This window comes from Toxorhynchites rutilus, chromosome 3 (assembly GCF_029784135.1).
Source record: "Toxorhynchites rutilus septentrionalis strain SRP chromosome 3, ASM2978413v1, whole genome shotgun sequence".
Classification (NCBI taxonomy): domain Eukaryota; kingdom Metazoa; phylum Arthropoda; class Insecta; order Diptera; family Culicidae; genus Toxorhynchites; species Toxorhynchites rutilus.
The window spans coordinates 299,831,967-299,838,872 of NC_073746.1; positions in this window are offsets into that span (position 1 = coordinate 299,831,967).

The window sequence follows — 6,906 nt, forward strand, 5'->3', positions numbered from 1 at the left end:
CATTTCAAGCAGGAAAGTAACCTTTCAACGTAAGGGTAAAGTTTAAGTGGCTCTTACATGTACAGTGGGGTAAAAATCGTGATTTTTGAGAATTTTGCTTGAATTTTCACCAGGAATTGTTTATATCGATATTGCAGGCAAATTAGGAAAGATAGAAGTTGGGAGTCAAAGAACAAATTGTAGAGTGGTTAAAGAACTTCAATTTATTTGATAGAAACAATCTAGTTTAATATAATTTTTTAGGATAAAATTAATAAAAACACATTAAAAATCATTAACATTTAAGTTTTTTACTTCCAAAATGTTATTTAAATCCACTAATTTAGTTGTTCCACTACTATATCCTGCACTAAATTTTCTCATCTTCCAAATGAAAGCATCAGAATCGTCTTCCATAGCGTACTCTCTAATGTAGAGCCAGTTTGAGGCACCAGGGACCGAAACAAAAAAAAAAAAAAGTTCCATAACTCTGCCATCGTTGAAATGAGGATTTTTTTCATCAAATATGATCGCCTATCACCTCCTGAGAGAATCTGGATAAATTATATTTTTTTCATGTGTGAAAGGTGTTTTCTGACTTTAATGGGATGAATCAAAAATCAATTTCCTCTTTTATTTTCAAAAAACGGAAAACACATGCAAAAAAAATTTGACTCGATTATATACAGGATTCGATTATATACAGTGAAAAGAATTCAAAAACTGTATATAATCGAGTCCGCGCTGTATTTATTTTCTGAAACAAACTATCGAATGATTAACTAAAGGAAACTTCCATGTGCCTTTCCCAGCTGGATCAATTCACGAGGCAAAATTATGAAGGATGTCATTTGCGATTTCTATTTCAGTAACGCTCTAGCCAGCGAGAAGTCAACAGCGTTCGTTAAGGCTGAGAATTAGTTTTAAAATTTTCATATTGGCTTTTGTAAAAAGCAATGAGAGGGTTGCTTCGGCCGTTCCCAGGTCCAAAAAGAATATTCATTCAAGAGATAATTATCAAGTTTCGCTCCTTTTTGGGATTATATCCCGAGTGATGAACACGTGCTTTGAATAAAATAATTTCGTAGTCCTACGTTGAAAATACGGTCGTGTCCTAGACACAATTCTTCGAATGTTCTAATTAACTTTTCCGATTTCGATGTTATCGAGAATACACTTTTTAAAGAGAGAGATGATTGATTCAACAATTGATTGCAAAATAAACAATGTTGAATGCATAAAAAATAAAACTGAAGCAAAAAATCAAACAAAATTCTTGCAATCAGCTTTTCTCAGTAGATAAAATTGAAGATGAAACAGAAGATAAAATTGAAACTGAAATTTGTGGCGGTTAGACTGCCGTTCTACGTATAGTTGTCCCATGTTCCGAAAAAATATTTGTCTACCAGATGCTTTAAGCATTTCAGTTTAGCAATATACGTGGTTTTTTAATAAGCAAAGAACTATTGTTTAATGAAATGTGAAAAGATCCCCTCATTTGAATCAATCAATCTTGGTTACAGACTTAAAAATTCATGGCGGGACAGTTATGCCTGGAATATCAACATGGGACAATTGGACTTGATGTTTTTTTTAAATACTGGGAACAAACAATAAGTTTTTTTTTGTGTTTATCCGAAAGATTATGCATAAAAACATCGTTTTATGAAGAAGGGATCTGCAGTCTTTGCAGAATATAAATCTCGTTGTTATTAGGCATTCGCTAACAAGGTGTACACGTGTTCTGTTAAACTTTTTTTTATTTGTTTGATAATTAGCTCGTTCTTCCAAACTAGAAATGAGTTCATAAGCCCTGCTGAAAGCGTGACATGCTTGAGCTTCAACCGATTTCTTTGATATGGATCTACAAAAAATATATGGTGGGAAAGTTATGAATAGAATATCAACATGGGACAATTGGGCTTGATGTTGTTTTTTAAAAGCTGGGACTAGGCATAAAAACATCGCTTTATGAAGAAAAGTTTCGCATCAAAAGCTGAAAGATTGGTGAAAGTCTATTGAAATTTTCGTCTAAAAAATATCAAACAATATCAAAACATCGCATCAAACCCTCAACAAATGGTCGCACTAAAATATCCTTGCGATTGAAAGGCCAAATAAGACAAGACAACATGAAATTATCGGCTACACTGCTAGTAAATGAAAACAAAACAAGATGTTTTAGTAACAATCAGACACATTGCACACATTTTGAACAATCCACCCAACACCAAGAGAAAAAATTCGCAAGGAAAGACAAAGTTTACAAACAACCAGGAGCAGAACCGGGAGAAGTTGAAGGGCAAAATAGCGGAATGTAGTATTTTCTGACGAAAATAAGATCAATCTGGTTGACTCGGACTGCTTCAGATCTATTGGCATGATCTGAATCAGAAGGACGGGGTGAGGCCAGCGCGAGATTTTGGACAATGACGAGATTCACATTTGTAAGCGATCAAAGGATTCGTTATTATTCGATTCGAGAGGTCAACTTGCAGTTTAGATTCCAATACCATAGGAAACCTTTGCGAGTTCTTAGCCGAACTGGTTTATACAGCTGAACGACAATATGACAACATATTTAGGCTACAACTGAACATGCGGCTGAACGAATATATTACCCCAAGAAAAAAGTTTTGTTCATTTGTATCAATGAATTTGAAAGAAGAAAGATGTAATCAAACACTAGAGACAATAAAACACAATCGAGTTTTCCTTATAGTTTAAAAATTTTTAAATTATTTCTGTGCACATTGTTTGATTTTTGAATCGATGCCTTGAAAAGGGCGTATTAGAAGATCTATCATTGGAGAATTCTGGGATTGAATAACGGCCACGGAGACCCCAAATTTTATGCGGCTAAAAAAGGGGGAACTGAATTATTGTGTGGTACAGCGTTAAAACATATGTAAAAAGATTCTCCCGTTGACCTGAGAACCATATTAATCCCGATTTAACGTCTAAATGTACATCCTGAATGTAGGAAAACTGATGCACATCGGACTCGATTACATACAATTTTGGATTCAATTCGAAATTTTTTCCTTGATATTCAAATATTACTTATTTTAAGAAAAAAAAAGTGTAGCCTTTCATCGTTAAGGTGAAGTTTAAGTGGTTATTATAATAACAGGTGGGGTAAAAATAATGATTTTTGGAAATTTTGCCTGAATTTTCACCAGGAATTGTTTATATCGATATTATAGCGAAATTTAGAAAGATAAAAGATGGGAGTCAAAGAACAAATTGTAGAGCGATTAGAGAGCTTTAATTTGATTGATAGAAACAATCAAGTTTAATCTAATTTTTTGGGTTAAACTTAATAATAACTCATTAAAAAATAAGTAACTTTTATGTTTTTCACATCCAAAATGTTATTTGAATCCACTAATTTAGATGTTCCACTAGCATGTCCTGTACTAAATTTTCTCAATTCTTTTTTTATATTCAACTAGCTGACCCGGCAAACGTTGTCCTGCCATATAATGTATTGCTAGAGAATATTTTGGTTGGCAAACATAAGGAATATACTTCAAGAGAGTTTGTATGTTGTCGTTCAGATCTGTAAAATTGATCTAAATGATGTTTTTCACACCGGAACATACATATATGCGTACCTCTTATTTTCGAATTTTCCCTTTTTATTTTAAGATAGCCAATTTTTTCGAATTTTTCTAATCATCTCAAATATTTTCCAAAGTACACTATCATTCTGATTTGGGTGAAGACAAACTTACAGAATATATGGACGACGTAGATCTGATCAGCCGTTCTCCCGTGATGATGAGTTATACGTACGTGAGAGAAACGAAATGTAGATGCATTAAAAACGAATGATTTTTTTTTCTCGACTCGATTATATAAAGTCTCGGATTTTTTTTCTCTGTATATGATCGAGTCCGTCCTGTAATATAACATGCCACCGGCAAATCGTCCGACAAAGACGACTACTCGAATTGACAGAGCATATTGAAAACAAAGCATATTGAACCTCGATAGTTTATCATGTTCTAAAATATTGAAACAAACACAGAATGAGTTTTCCATCCATGTGAAACCTCAACAAGTGCGGAATCGATTTCATAAACAACTTTTTTTACACACTGTAGTTTTTAAGTGTTATATAATATTGGACTCATCAAAGCCCCGAAGTCGATGTCGATGATTTTTTACGGAAATTATTATTTGAATATCTACATGTCTCTCCTGATTGAGAGAACCGTTGTAAGCTAACGGGGCAGGACTTTGGTGGACAACGAAGATGTTTTTGGGCCGACCTGATACCAGCAGATCGGAATTATTGCCCTGAGTATGCGTTCATGCGTTTGATCCAGCATTCGTCGGCAAGATTTGAGTTTTTACACTGTCACTTGTTTGTGTTATAATTTCAGTCCTCCTCCTCAAGAAGCTCAATTCTGTAATTTTCATCATGTTCAAATTGACTCTTCCCTCGAATGGCCCTTCATTATGTCGTTTTCATTAGTGCTTCGTTGATATTTTGATAGCAAAACAACACGCTTTGGGTGTATTTCAAGTGCCAAGTGCAATGAGAAATTGATCTTGAAGCTCCCAGCACTAAGCAAAGTACTCCACTTATCATTGGTTGGTGGAGTTTTATTTCTACTTGAACTAAGTTTACTATTGTTATTAGTTTGATGCTATTCAAAAGAATGATGGAATTTTCTAATTGAGTTTTTGTGAGAATGTGAAATGTATAAAGAATGAAGTTTTTTTTTGTTTCATGTTACTCAATATGAGAAGTATTGTTTTATTTAGGAGAAAGCAGTATTCAGTTAACATCTCAACAACGGATGTGCAAAGTTATCACACGATTTGTCCAAAGAAGATGCTTTTCCATCCGCAATGTCTTTTAAAGTATTTTCCGGGACAGTCGGGAGACTTCCAATAGTAGAATGGATCACTTGTGATTGTGTAACGAGTTCGGAACATTCACTAGATTAGGATTCAACACCATCTTAGCTGAATGTTCTTTCAACATTCTTGAATTTAGAACTGATTAGACATTCCTTTACTTTACGAAATAAATTGTGAATATTCTGGTCTCCATGCGAGTCTCAACTCTGACTTTGTTTATAAAATTCAGTGCCATTTAGATATCCGATTCTACATCTTTTTGCGTTCAAGATGGGCTATTTTTCTGCACTGACTGCTCAAATTTCAAATCGCCAATTTGACCAGCATGTGCGTGTATATCGTGACGAGCTCACTCATTCTCATAAAGTTTGTTTCAGAATGAGCGACTATTTCAGGTGTGGAATTGATTCCTGCGAAATGTTTTCGCTAAAGTCATTCACATTGAATTAGGAAATCATGCGAATCTGTAAAACTATCGTTCCTACAACGAAAACAAGTTGTACGAGATTGGTGAAATAAATTCATATTACTCACAAATGTGAGTTCAGGTACCGTTTTGTCTCAAATTCCTTTGTTGGTCATTAAACAGTGTCTCATTACCCAAAATGGTACTTTTTCACGAAATTAATGTGGTTTTTGGATACAGTAGAGCCTTTTATTTCATTTGGGCACCATAGAATTAATTTACAGATTCATGTTCATTGTGAAAAACTAAAAGTATGTTTTTTTCAATCATAACTTTTGAGCTACTAGACCGATTCAGAAATTAAGAAATCAGAAATTGAAGCGAATTAGCTATTCTTCCTTTGAAAAATATAACACTCCTAAAGAAGTGGATTTTGTGCTTCGAAACTTGATTCAAATTTCGAATTTGCTAACGCACACATTCTATCGCTGGTTTTGACAGTCACTTTTATGCAAATGCTTATTATTATAAGCTGTAGGTAGTATCGATACCTGTGAATGATGTTAAAATGAAGCCTATACCACAAAGAATGTCAGGGTTTTTATTGTTCAATTATTTAAAATATTAGAGTAGAGTAAATTTACATTTAAAAATGAAGTGTTCGGAATTTGAGACAAAACGGTATACCTCGATATGGATACAATTCCATATTAGAAAACTCAGTAGGGTATAAACAGAAATTCGAAAAAATATTTATTATTCTGCAGCAAGCTCGAATATTCCAATGATGTGAAGCCGAGGCAAATTTTTATATCTTGTTGCGCCTATCTTGATTATCTTGTACCAGCTTTCTGATGTGGACAGAGGCTACTGTCAAAGTAACGCGAATTCAAGCAAAAGCTTGGGAAGTTCCATCTTTTTTCGCTCTTTCGCGAGTGCTTCCGCGCTTCGTTCCAATTGGTTGGCGAAAAAGGTTCGCAAAAATTCGCGTAAATTTGTCTTCATTGTGAAGGGTTAAAAAATAGGCTTGATTAGAAGTACATTTTCGCTTGACGGTGATCTTCATAATTTTTTCCGACATTGCCCGAATCGAACCCTATCGAACAAAGATCACGGATTCGAGCGCCATTCGGAATGAGGATGTTGTTAGTCAACCACGAAGTGCAACTGCACGGTCTGTGCTGCACCGGCGACCATGGTGATCATAAAACATGGAACTGAAGCTGAGTTGAAAATATATTAATAACACAAGAACATGCAAACACAAGTATCGGGGGATCGACAAACAAACTAACCGCGATCGGTATTATCGGCCAACCTTTGATGTGATTTCCTCGAATGATTTTACTCAATGGGTGCTATTTATAATAGGTTCAGCGGCCTTTTTTTTTTCAAGTTATTTGACAATGACACTAATTGAACATAGCGAAATATGTCTTCATATTGACCATTTGTTTTGAAAAGGGACAATAGCAGCCATTAGACCACCTAGATATCTTCAAATCTTCAGAGTGGTCTCCGGCTGATATCAGCGATGACAATTTTTGTTCAAGTCCAATCGGCATGTCAGCCATAAACAATTGCACAAATCAGAACCCGAGAGCAATTTGCTCTTATCACATTTTGCGAATTACAAGGATATTTCC